The 13314-nt window shown below is 35.0% G+C and overlaps 1 pseudogene; it reads right to left on the reverse strand.

Moving 5' to 3' along the window:
• Window positions 1-278: 278 nt before the first annotated feature.
• LOC128564360 (coiled-coil domain-containing protein 122-like) overlaps window positions 279-13314 on the reverse strand; it is a 111675-nt pseudogene continuing 98639 nt past the window's right edge.

Below are 13314 nucleotides of genomic sequence, written 5' to 3' on the forward strand. Positions count from 1 at the left end.
TAGGGTTGTGAATGCAAAGTTATAAACATGCTTTCATGAGCATAGAAAATCTTAACGTTCTCAAAATATTCATAGACTCTTCCACTAGCCACCAGTAAGCCTTCCTTTCTCTATCTAGAGCTATCAAGTATAGGGTTGGAAGGCACTTTACCAAATGGATGACAGGCCTTTGATATGTGTAGCGGAAGTCTGTTATTAAGAACTCAAAAGATTTTCTCAGCCTTCTGTGCCATAATTTCTATTGGCATGGTCTATGTTTCACACTACCCTATGACATGTTATTCCTGCATTCCAATACATTTTCTTAGTTCAGCTGCAGTTTTTTCCAGTTGGTGAATGTTCCATTGCCATTGTCTTCTGTTTGACTAAAGCTTGTTCAGTTGACAATGCAAACGCTTAAGAATTGCATCATATCTCTCATGTCGAACCTCTATTTCTTTCTGAGTATTTCATGTGTCTTTTTTTTCTTCCTCAAGAAAACAAGTTTTATCATTGATAATTTCTTTTACAGCTGTAATTTTATCATTTAACTTTGTAATGTCTTCCTGTACTTGTGTTATTCGGTTTCCTCCTGGATTTTGGAGATCTTGCATGAGTTCTTTCATTGTTTTTAGTTTTTTAACTAGATCTTGTTTTTCATGGAGTTCAGTCATAAATGGCCATTTACTCTCTACCTCCTTTATATGATCTTTATGTGCTTTTATTTTTACATAATATGCATTATATTTTATCACGTGTCCCTCAAAATCCTCTTGGGCCATTTCTATGTCAAATTTAAGGTTTACATTTTCTGAATGTAAGGATTTGATTTGCGTTTCCAGGTTATAGCACTGAAGTTTGATATTCTCTATGGTAGCATCTTGCTGATCAATTTGTCTTTCTGTTTCTTGGGTTTCTGCAGAGACAACTGCTATTTGTTTTTCAAGCTCATGGAGTTCATTCTTCTTTGGGAAGTCCTTGACTCCTCCTTTCTTTGTTTTCTGAAATTCTCCACACCTGTAATCTCCTCTTTGCTTCTTTTTCGTTTACCTTCTTTACTTCGATATAATAATCTATATTGATAATCTTTCACTTTTGTTTTTTCCTGTCATATACTGATGATCCAGTGTCTTAGAATCCTCTAAAACTGGGGATTTCTCCCTTCTTTGGACAGGCAATGAGAATGAAGTTCTAGGACACCGCCTGGCTGTGGTCAGACTGTCCTTGAGTGACTGTGGTTCCGGTTCCTCATCCCTCGGCCTCACCCAGATCTGGAACTGCTCAGGCAGCGGCGGGCGAGCTGCGCTTGGCTCATCCTGGGCTTCCAATTAATGTTTTAGGACTGTTAGGAAAATATTTCTACTTTTCAGATCATCTGAAAGCATATTAATTACACTTAAGCTTCCTGGACCACATTTGAGAACCACAGTACTAAAGTGTAGTGCATATATAACTTGCCAGGAGTGTGCAGTATGCTATGAGTATCAGTCAGTTCCTTTTCATAAGGGAGACCTCTTATTTTCCTAACTAGGTGAATACTTAGAATTTAGTTAAGAAAGCCTCTGCCATTTGAATGAGCCCCATACAAAACCGTATCAATTTCTTGTTATTTCTGAGGTCCTTATTAATTTCTCAAGCATTTGCATAATATTTTAAAGACTGTGTATTTTTAGCCATAGTTTATAGATAAATAAATTGAGAGTACTATCTTATGAGGCCAATATTAGTCTTTTGTGCATAGGACTGGGATTTTTGTTCAAAAGTGTCTTAAATTCACATGGGAATCTGAATTCAGGAAATACATTATCTCATGTTTAGTTTCACTGAGAAATATAATATTTTAAATTTTAAACTCATTATTCCACACTAATCAACATTAAGGACAGAAAATATCTATGAGACCTGAGTTTAAATAAATAACTGTATTTAACGTAACAAGGTCATTGTTAACCCTACTCAATGAAGTAACTAATAGATAATCCCTTTTTTAAGGTACTTGCTCAAATTCAGTCTTTAAGTAGCATTTTTCTCTGACGATCTATAAAGATCAAAGAAGCCTTTTTAAAGATAGTTTTTTGTCTTTTTAAACTTAAAGAAACCAATTCTGTTATTCAAAGTTTCTCTAATGTTGTTTGCTCCAATACAATACATTACTTCATTAATCTCATTGTTCAATATTCTAAACCAATATTCTATTATTAGGTTTGTTTGTTTGCTGTGGTGCCTGCTCTAGGTAGAAAATTACTTTTTGAACAAATTCAATATATCTGGAAAAAAATTAAATGTCCTGACTTACCATTGTGCTGTTCTTACAGAAATTTATTTTAAGAAAACTTTTTAAGTGGCCAATGTCTTCAACTTACAAAGGTGAATCACAGCCTCTTCTTCATCTGGAAAATGACAGTTCATAGAAATGTGAGCATTCCAATTAGTTAGAATTTTGACCTTTTGTTCTGTTGTGTTACATTGTGTGATACAATATGCAGCTAAACATTTGCTTCTTCAAGAGAACTTCTGCATTATCTTCAGGATGCTGAAATCATAGATCCAGAGAATCAAATAGGGTTTTCAGTAGCCAGTCTGTTTATTTCAACTTCTCAATTCATAACTGTGGTTCTGGCAGTGCACAGCAGTAGCCCACACACTTTAAACATGGACTCAAAAGTGATGGGAACCCTAGTGTTTCAGTGAACATTAAGTTATTCTAAAATCAAAAAGCTTTCCATAACTTTGGAGGCGATAAATTGTTCTTTATTGCATGGAAAATATTTTATGTTCCATTGTATAAATGATGCTACATGGTTTAAAAATGTTTTCAGTTCATCGTCTTGTCTCATTTCTAACATCCATCAAGGTCTACGTAAGCTTTTTCATTGTCTTTTACATAACAATCTTTTTTTTTTTTTAAGAGAAGAAAGGTTTCCTTACTTTGCTCTATTTCCTTTGTTTACACAATAGAATTGCCTCCTTCACTGAGGTCTTGAAAGCCACAACCTACAGGCAGTAGGAATGAAGTTTTAAGATCTCACTATGGATCAAATGTAAAATCCTGTCCTATGAACTGAGAGCAGCAAAGTCACAAAATAGTAACTGCAAATTTCACCAGATAAGTGGGAATTGCCTTGATCATATATTATGTGCTTTGGTAATGTGCAGCAGCCATTTAAGACACACCAACCAGGCCCAAAGTAAAATATTACAATCAACAGTAGGTTAACTGCTGTCTCTCTCTGTGCTGTCCATCTACAACATCATCCTCATCAAAATGTGGTGGCATTTCACGAAGAAATTATGTTAACAATGAGGTGAATTGTTCAATAACTCAATTTTTTACCAGGCCATCATTTCTTTACATTCTTTTTAGATTCACACTGCTATTATTTTTGAGGTTAATTTGGTTTTGGTTCATTTTAAAAATCCATTTGCTCATTTATTTCTTACTTTCAAAATGTCTCGAACACTAAAATCTATGCTATGAAAACTAGGAGAATCAGGCAGCTGCCTCAAAGAGTTTTAATCTTCTTAGATAAGTCACATACACTGTAAGTGCTAAATGAAGATGCAGCTGTGAAAAAATAGTATCTTACTGATGATTTTTGTCAGATGTGACCCTTCATACATCATCTTTATAAATTTACCTAATTAGCGTGTGTGAGATGAAGAAAAGAAATAGTTCTTTCTAAAGAATAATTGTCAATATAGTCATAATTGTGAAAATAGCTTCCCAGTAGCGTCTTAGATGTTAGCAAACTTTCTGAAATGTGACCTTTTATTAAGTCATTCTATAGCCCCCAGTCCTATACACCACCTGAAAAAATACAAGGAGGACATTGTTGAACAATATCCTTGACAGTTTTGTGTGTTCCTGATGAATGGATGTTTCCAAGCCCTCATTGTTTGCCATCTTCACAGACAGGATTCAGTTAATGAAATGGCTAATTAGATTTCTGTAATCCTGTACTTATTGTTTTTGAGGTGACATTTTGTCAGCATGTCTCTTGTGACTTCTTTGGTGTTACAGGAAACATTTTCCCTTGGCAAACTTGGCTTTGTTATTTTGCTGGAAAGGCAGTTTCCTCTGTTGGGAGAATGAAATCATTGCCCTCCCAAATACAGCTCTATCACTCAGCATTTAAATAGAGAAGAATAGGAAAAGGATCATCTGATTAGACAAACAGGCTTGTGTTCAAAATCAAATAACAGAATTGGATTGAGTTCAGAGTGGAAGAATGACTTAGGTATGATTACATACTCTAGTACATAATCCTTGGCCAGCAGAATGAGGAAGGACTTAAAAGTTTTATATTATTAGTCTTATGCTTAATAAAAATGACATTCTTAAATAAAAATGGAGACGGTCACATGTCAGGCAGCATTGTTAGACCCTGACAGTTATAATCAAGAAGTGAAAAATCAGGACCAAAGTTAAAATTCAATTATACATAAATCACTTAAAACATGAGGGTGATAAGTGGCATTATAATTTAGAATTTGATAATTATTAAGTACAAAATAATAGTAATATTTGAATATGAAGGAACTTGATTCTATTGCTATAAATTCTAATTTACATTTTAAGTCACTGTTCTAGCAAAATGAAAGAAATTTGCATTAGTCATTTTGAGATGAATTCCCACACTTTTCTATGAGATTATGTCTAGGTTTATGATACTTTTTAAGTTCAGGGATGGAGGTTGGATATATTTTTCAAAGACAATGATTTGCACTTCCAGTGATGTGTTTGTTTCCCTTAGGACCTCAGTCCTAAGTGCACATAAGCCATGTTCCCTCAGTTTGAAGAATGTTCCCTGCTCTTTCTGTGCTATTCACCTGCATCAAATCCATTTCTTTCTTTTTTGATGGGGTATAAGAAATATCTTTGATTTTAAGACATTGTAACCAGCAACATTCACCATATAGTGATTTCCCATCCCAGATGTCTCAATTCATCTGTATGACATTATCTTAAATTAGGGATGGAACTTCCTTTTCTTGTTGAATCTCATGGACTTCTGTGGGGTTAGGCCAGATCTCCAGTTCTCTATGAAGCACCCTTTTGCACTGTTATCACTTTGTTTGTACACTCATTATTTCCTTTTACCCTAATCCCATCCCTAGCCTATCTTCAACAAAATAGTCATCTTGCAATCAAAAGATAAAAATAAAGAGTAATAAAACCTTGTGATTGCTTATGACATTGTCTCCAACATCATTTATGACTGCTCTAATCCTTTTGGTTCTCCATGGGTTTAGGCTTTTGAGAAACAACAGCTACAACAAAAATCCAGAAAGAAAGCACTTCGCTCTCATATTCTACTAGACCACATTCATTCCCTGATGTAGTAAGTAAAGAGTGCCAATAGTTATGAGAGATGAAGGAAGGGAGGGGATTAGAAAAAGAAAGGAGTGGAAAAGATCAGGTAAAATTATAAAAGTTCCTAGAAACGTATGAACAGATTGACTTTTACTGTGGACATAGCAAAGCAAACTTGTGTAACAACTTTATCTTATCATTTGGGGCAAATTAAATTTTGTTCTGCAGAATTCCCTTCCTCCAATGTTTCTGGACAGTGTAGACTACAAACTATATTGTCTTAACACAAGTTCAAAGAAGGAAGGGAAAACATAGCCATTTTGTAACATACATACAACCTTTTTGCCCTTATCCTATCAGGCACTAATCTAGATGTTGCTGTGAAGAGTTATTGCATATTTTATAAAAATCCATACTAAATGAGTGTTAATTAAGCAATATTATCGAGGTGGGCGTTACTTACTCCATTGTAAAGCCTTACAAGAGGTCACAGACTTTCCCTGGGGAGAAAGGGAGAGACTCCCACCTAGAACAATAGCGTGGCCCATGCTTGTGGGTGTCCTGCTTACTCTTGATTCTGCTTTTCTGACAGCCTCTCCTATAAAACTTTGTGTCTGCATATATATCTGTATGAATTCTGCTTTTGTCTTTGAGCCCTGACACAGAAAACCTATTCGGTGGAAATAAACACATTTGCATTCAACCAAATTGTTTCAGCGCCTTGTTTCTGAAAGTCAGCCAGTCAATGAACGATCTCTAAGAAGCATGCCTTGGAATGCTAACCAGTCAATAACAGTCTCATTCCAGTATCTACATTTCTACAAATGATGGAAGCCTACTTTTACCTCTGGAAGGAAAATATTCCAGTCCCTGAACTCCATTTATTCTTGAATCACTATATAAGTCTTTTTTCTGATCAAAAAGTTCTCTATTATATATCATAGTAAACAATAAAATCAAATACAATAAAATATTTTAGATATTGGGAGGTAGTCTCAATATTCTTAAAATCCTACTACATACATAATATAAAAATATTATTCAAAATCCAGCTAGGTCTCATCATCTGCATTACTAATCCCAGCTACTACCATGTCATCTAGATTATATCCCATTTAAAGTTCATTATTTAAACACAGAGTTTCCTTTTCAACCTTATTACATTTTTGACTTTATTTTAATATTGTTTAAAGATATACTTGAATAAAATGTAGTATACATTGAATTATGTTGATTCTCATTAATATTTGATCATTATTGTTTCTTTATTTTTATTTTTATTTTTTGGCCGGGGCCAGGTTTGAACCCACCACCCACGGTAGGCCAGCACCCTACTCCTTGAGCCACAGGCACCACCCTGTTATTTCTTTATATAGTAGCTATTTACATGGGTGTATTCTTGGAAGGATGACTTAGAAAATTGTAGAACCAACCATGTAAAGGGGCTTAAGAAAATTCCTAAAACCAAATAATCACCAATAAATTATTTTTACTGTGATGATCATTACACTTAATTAGGATGGTTTTAATAAAGATAACTGACTTAATTTTGATACATAAAATTTATTGAGAAATTTTCCCCTTTACATTGACAGAATGAAATGAGAAGGAAAGGAATAAGCATTTTACCTTTAATGAATGGCTATATATTTTAAGCAGTCCATTAAAATTGTTTTAAATTCCAAATGGAATTTTTATTACTGAGAATGAGGGAAAAGTATCCATTTATTTCAGGAGAAGTGAATATAATGTGGGAGACACTTGAGAAATCACTTCAAAATTCTAGTACATTATTTTACAATCACTTTTCAATCTATAATCATACTTATGGAGACTAAAATTTGAATAAAGTACCTCAATCAATATTCATTAATAGTCTATTCAAGTTCAGTAGTCAACAATCATTTTTATGTTGATGTATTTAGTCCTTGATTCACTTCTCTTCCTTCTGAGTATGCTGAAAAAGGCTAGCAAATAACACAGAAGAATAAAGCTATTTTTGGCATCTACTGGGAAAGGAAAATTTTAAAATGCCCAATTAAGTAGTTATTAAATGGTTTAATTTCTCTGCAATCATTATAGTCTCCAGTTTACCATGAGTAATAAAATCAGCTTACTATTTTGACATTATTTTTTAAGTCATGAACACCCTTTTTTTTCCTATTGATTGAAGAAAATACTATTTGCAAATAAATAGCATGTTCTTTAAACCTCTACTGCATGCAATTTACGATAAGGAAATAAAGAACTTTATCTCAAAATATATTAATGGGTCTCTACTAGATCTTATTTCAGATAAGTTCACATTACTTGCAAAGTTTTCAGATTTCTCTTAGGCTTCTTTTTAAAGACGCGATTATCTTCTTTCTAGTGACAGATTCATCTGTCAGGCGGTTTCCCCAATGATGGTATGGATACTGAATACCTTTAAAAATAGATCAGAAGTAAAAGCATATGTGATGCCTTCCCCCTCCCCCCCCAACTGGATTCCATTTAAGTAACATCTCTTCCTCCCCTGGCACTGTGAATTATGAAGAGCTTTATAAAAACAAATAATTGGTCTTGTGATTTTTGAATGTTCTTATGAGCATTAGCATCTTCTTATCCAGTATTATACACAGCAACAGTGTGGAAAAGTCTGCCAGTATGCAAATTTGTCGTGTTATTCATAGTACGTTTGCCCCAAATATGGAGCAATTTCAGAAGTGACTGTATTTGTGATTTAAAGATTCAGAATAGCCATTAATATTCTTAACCTTCATTCATCCAGACACAGATGAAAATTGAAAAAAAATAAAGGAAGGCCGCTGCCTTTTGGATCAAGTAGTGTTGAACTCATTTATGTGTGTTTGCATGGATGAGCCCCCTGCCCCTCAATTCCTCTGGTTTAGTAGAATAAGCAAATGCTTTGAAGAATGCAGCACTGCATTTGAACATAGTGTGATCAGATACCGGATAAAGTAATTATCTTCCCCAAATCTAAGTTTTCTCATCCACAAAATGAATGTAATATTATCTTCTATATTTGGCATTGCATGAAATAAACATAAAAATCCCTGTGAAAAGATCGTGGAACAGAATAGGAAGCCCTGAAATAGACTCACATAGTCAACTGTTCTTTGATAAAGCATCTTTGGTAATACAATAGGGAAAGATAATTTTTTCAACAGGTGGTATTACAATGATTGGACATCCATACGCAAAATGAACAATAAGTGGCAGGCCCATTACCGTGCGTGGAAACTTATCTAAGAATGTGGGAATCTACACATTACTAGTGTGAGAATAACTACCAGGCAAGGAAATAGGACAGGACAGAGAAGAGAGTTCCCACAACCTAACCAGCTTTGTACCGAGTTGAGCCTAATGTCAAAAACTTGTTATGGAAACATCGATAAGAAACTACTTCTTAAAGAGCAGCCCTGGACATGGATGGGAATTCCAATTTCAGAACTTACTACTTATGTCTTCATTTACTAATTTGTTCAAAATAAACATGTTTGATGCTCTATGTACTAGATTATATGGCTTAGATCTAATCATCTTTCTAATTCTCACTTTCTTCATAGATAAGATGTTAATAATGATCCCCTGCCCAACTCAGTATAATTTTTAAAAATCTCCTGAGTACTATGTTGGAAACACTATATATGAAACACATACACAATACTATGGACACAATAGTTAGGAAGAGTTATCTAATGATAACACTATCTAGTCTTTCTTTGGGAGTGACTCAAACACAATTCACATTTAATCTTTGCCTTTTCTACCTTGGGCAGCACACATAGAAGCCACATTTTTCTTTCCATGGTCTTGGAAACCCATACTCCTACAACTACTTGGAAGTGAAGAATTTTACTTCCATTTTGAAACTCAAAGTTTAGCAAAAGTTCTTTTAATTTGGCATAGGGGTGAGATGTAGTTGGATGTTTGTTTTACTTGTACTAAACATTACCATATTCTGTCTTACCTATGCCAGGGTTGGAAAGTGAAGTCCCAAATCTAGGCTAATGGGAAACCCAAAAGGAAGTGAAATCAGGGATGAAGGTTTCCCTCTTCCTAAGCTGCAGAGCATTTATGGTACTAGAGATGAATGATTCAATTTCATTCCAATGCAGAATGCTGTGAGAATGAAACTGGTAGGAGAGCAAATGGAAACAGCTGTGTTTTACTGCAACACAGACAGTCGGCACATTTTGCTACTGATTTGTAATGAAAACGGAAATTGTAAGTGACAGGCTGAGGGTAGTTTATAAAGCAAACATTTGGAAGCCACTGGAGGTGCTTTTGCTTTATGAAAGGCAACCATCTGACCCACCTCTGTTGTGCATGGTTGCTGAAGACAACATTTTCACATCAAAAGGAAAGTGCCCTGGGAAAGCAAATTCTCTAGAAACCAGAGCATAGGTGATGATTATCCAAATTCTAATCTAAAACCAATTATTAACTGAGCACCCTTAGAATTGAGGCCTGGGGCACTGGACCCCTGGACAACATAGTCTCTTCCATCTACATGGCGAGGGGTCCAAAAGTAGGCAGAGTAAGGTGGGTGTTCGAGTTCCGTGATCTGGATCGTAATCCAGGGTCCTTTGATTTTGTCTTCCACCTGTGTGGATTTTATCCCTATGCTTCCCTTTTTGCTGCTGTGCCACAAAGGACTGCACCTGTATCAAGATGACTAGAAATAAAGAGATGACTTTGGGATGAATCTGGCATCAAACAGGAGCCAAGTTACTATTAGTAGAAGTAACAGTCTTTTCTCTATTTCCAGAGCCATTATCTAGATGACTAAGTAACATCAGCATATCAATATGTTTTGTCCTCATTTCAGTCTGGTAATAAAGTATTTACCATTTTCCATTGGTCCTTTTATTCTTAAGTACAAAGGAAGTTTGGATCAAAAGTTGGTCAAATACAACCCTGCACTGTAATTGCCAATCACTTTTTCTAATAATCAACTCGCAGCTGGAAGATGGATGTATTCTTTCATATTTCTATCACTCTATATGATTTATTTTATAGAGATCTGTTTATCCTATCCTGCAATGTTAAGACAGATAAAAGGCTTTTCCAAGCCTGCTCACCTGCTCACACACGCAAGCTTTAATTTGGAGCAGTGATATCTATTTCTATGATAATATAATCATAACCAAACTTAGGACACCATAAGAAAGATTATTTTCTGAAAAATTTAGAGGTCTTTTTTTTGGGGGGGATGCATGTTTAAAGGATGTATTCCCTTGGTTTTATATTAAGTTCAGCCTGGATTATTGCAAGGATCTACAATGGGCCTCCCTTTAATACTAAAATAATGAGCCCAGGTGGGAGGGACAGTTGATGAGAGAGAGAGAGAAAGAGAAAACAAATGAAAAACTCTATGCCATGATAGACATTGCAAGAAAAAATATATCTAAATTCCTTAAGCAGGCTCCAAGGAGTCTTCAAAGGTCCCAATGCCCTGAGAGTATTTCTAGGGAAGTTCTGTCATATCTTGGCCTTCTGAAGAAGATCCTCTGAGCTGAGATTTTCTAGACAGATTATTTATTGAACACCCCTGTGTGCCAGACCCTGTGTTGACTACTTTGAGAAATGTCCCTATTTCAGTCTCATTTGTGCTCATGACAGCTTTGAGCAGGCAGACAAAATGTGTGACATACACACATTGGATATCACAATAATTGTGACACTGGGTGACATTAGTTTACATCAGCATCATGGACAGGCTGATGAAAAAGAAGGCTGAGAAGATGTAACAAATATGCCCAGGAGAGCACAGGGATACTTGATGGTAGAGAAGGCGCCCAAACTGAATCTTGCAAGATAAATACGATAGAATCTAACCAATTACAAGGAAGATGTAGGGGTAGTTCTGAAATACAGGGCAGCAGGAAAGGACATGGGGTTTTGAAAGATAGAAAAGTCTGTGTGACTGCAGCAAAAAGTTTTGGAAAACAGTGACTAGGAGGAGTAAGGGAAGGAAATTTAAAACATGCAAAAATAAATCAGGACAAAAAAAGTGAGGGGGGTGCCTGATGATAATGTAATTTTCATGCCATACTTAAGCATTTTAATATCATACCTCTCCCTCAGACAAATGGAAAAACTTGTATGCATTTATCAGTTATAAGATGGATTACAATGGCTTGATGGTCTAGAATTGTGTATATGTTCCCAAAAAGTAAAAAGTATGCCTCTGGTTCAAACCCATGGAAATAGAAGTAAGGGGATATTTTTCCTTAGGAAAAAGCAAGTAAATCAAAATAATGATAATAAAAAAAAAGATAGTAATAGAAAAAATGGAGAGTAAATGTTTTGATGGGGAAATGTTTTGAAGTTTCTTTTTATTTTCTTGGTGATGATGAAAAATAATCCACATTCAGAAGATTTTTAAAACTTTTTAAAATATGAGAATATTACAGGGATACACAGGGTTTGGGTATATAATTTTCCCTTTGTACATTGCAGGTCATAGGTCAAAGTTATAAGTGTGCCCAGCATCCAGAATGTGTGCATTGGACCCACTGGGTATGAATTATCTCAACCCCTCCCCCCCACCAACTTGATTCCCGTTGATTTTTTCTTTCATATGTGTGCATAAGTGTTGATCAACTAGTTCCAATTTAGTACTGAATACATGTGGTGCTTGTTTTGCCACTCTTGTAATACTTCACTTAGAAAAAGGTCTCCAGGGCAACCCCTATGGCTTAAAGGGGTAGGGCACTTGTCCCATATGCCCAAAGGTGGTGGGTTCAAACCCAGCCCCGGCCAAAAACTGCAATTAAAAAAAAGAAAGATAGAAAAAGAAAAAGAAAAAAGAAAAAGGTCTCCAGTTCCATCCATGTTGTTATGATACCAGCTCACACTTTTTTTATGTCTGGGTAGTAATCTATGGTGTACATAGGCCATATTTTATTATTCACTCAGGTACTGATGGATGCTTGGGGTGTTTCCACCTTTTGAGATTGTAAATTGTGTATCTCTAAACATTCGTGTGCAAGTATCTTTATATAAAATGTCTTTGTAGTCTTTGGGAAAATACCTAGTAGTGTGATTGCTGGAGCAAATGATAGGTCTACTTTTAATTCTTTTTTTTTTTTTTCTGTTTTTATGTTCTGTTTATTTGAATTAAAAGAAAGAACATAATAGTTTCTGTAACTTGGTATTACATTATGGAGGTATTATTATTACAATATTACACTATACTATTATTACCACCTATGAGCTATTATAGTATTGTTACTAGGTATGTGCTGTTCATCAAGAATCCGAGTTACATACAAATCTGACCTAAAGACATTCTCAGGAACATATCTCACCTGTAACCTAGGGACCCCCCTGTATTTATTGTAAGGTAAGCTAAGTAGTGATTTGATTAATTTTCTTCTTCTATTACTTTTCCCCTTCCACTGAAATAATTGTCCATTATTTTTTAACTGATCACCAATTCTTCTCAAACATCTGTAAAATGTCTCTCAACATAATTTCAATATAATTTTCTATAGGGCCCCAAACTATCAAGTAATTTTCTGTTTAAATTATTTTGTGTGTGTGTGTGTGTTAAACCACTGTATTACCTATTCTTCTCAGTCTTACTAAATTAGCAGCAACCTGATCCCATCTACTTTTAATTCTTTTAGATAATAAGATTTTAATTGGCTAGGTAACATAATTGAACTTGGATTTTGAATGCCATCTTCTAAAGCTATGTGGAAGATGGCCTGGAATGGGTCTGGTGTTTGCCTGTTGGAATACTATTAATTTATTTTACATAGTAGCCTACCCTAGAAATGATTTTTTCACAGTAGCCTACCCTAGCTATGTCTAGCTCCTGGGCCTATAGTTTTGGAAAAGTTATGGACTCTTGCTTTTAAATGTGCCTGGTTTAAAATCGTTCTTCAGAAGCCTGGTAATCTAATCTAGGCTAATTATATTAACTGTGTATTAGTTATCTATTCCCCCACAACAAATGCAATAACCCATCCCTGAAAAAAAAAAAAAGAGAGAGAGAGAGAGAGAGA

This window comes from Nycticebus coucang, chromosome 14 (genome assembly GCF_027406575.1).
Source record: "Nycticebus coucang isolate mNycCou1 chromosome 14, mNycCou1.pri, whole genome shotgun sequence".
In the NCBI taxonomy this organism is placed as follows: Eukaryota; Metazoa; Chordata; class Mammalia; order Primates; family Lorisidae; genus Nycticebus; species Nycticebus coucang.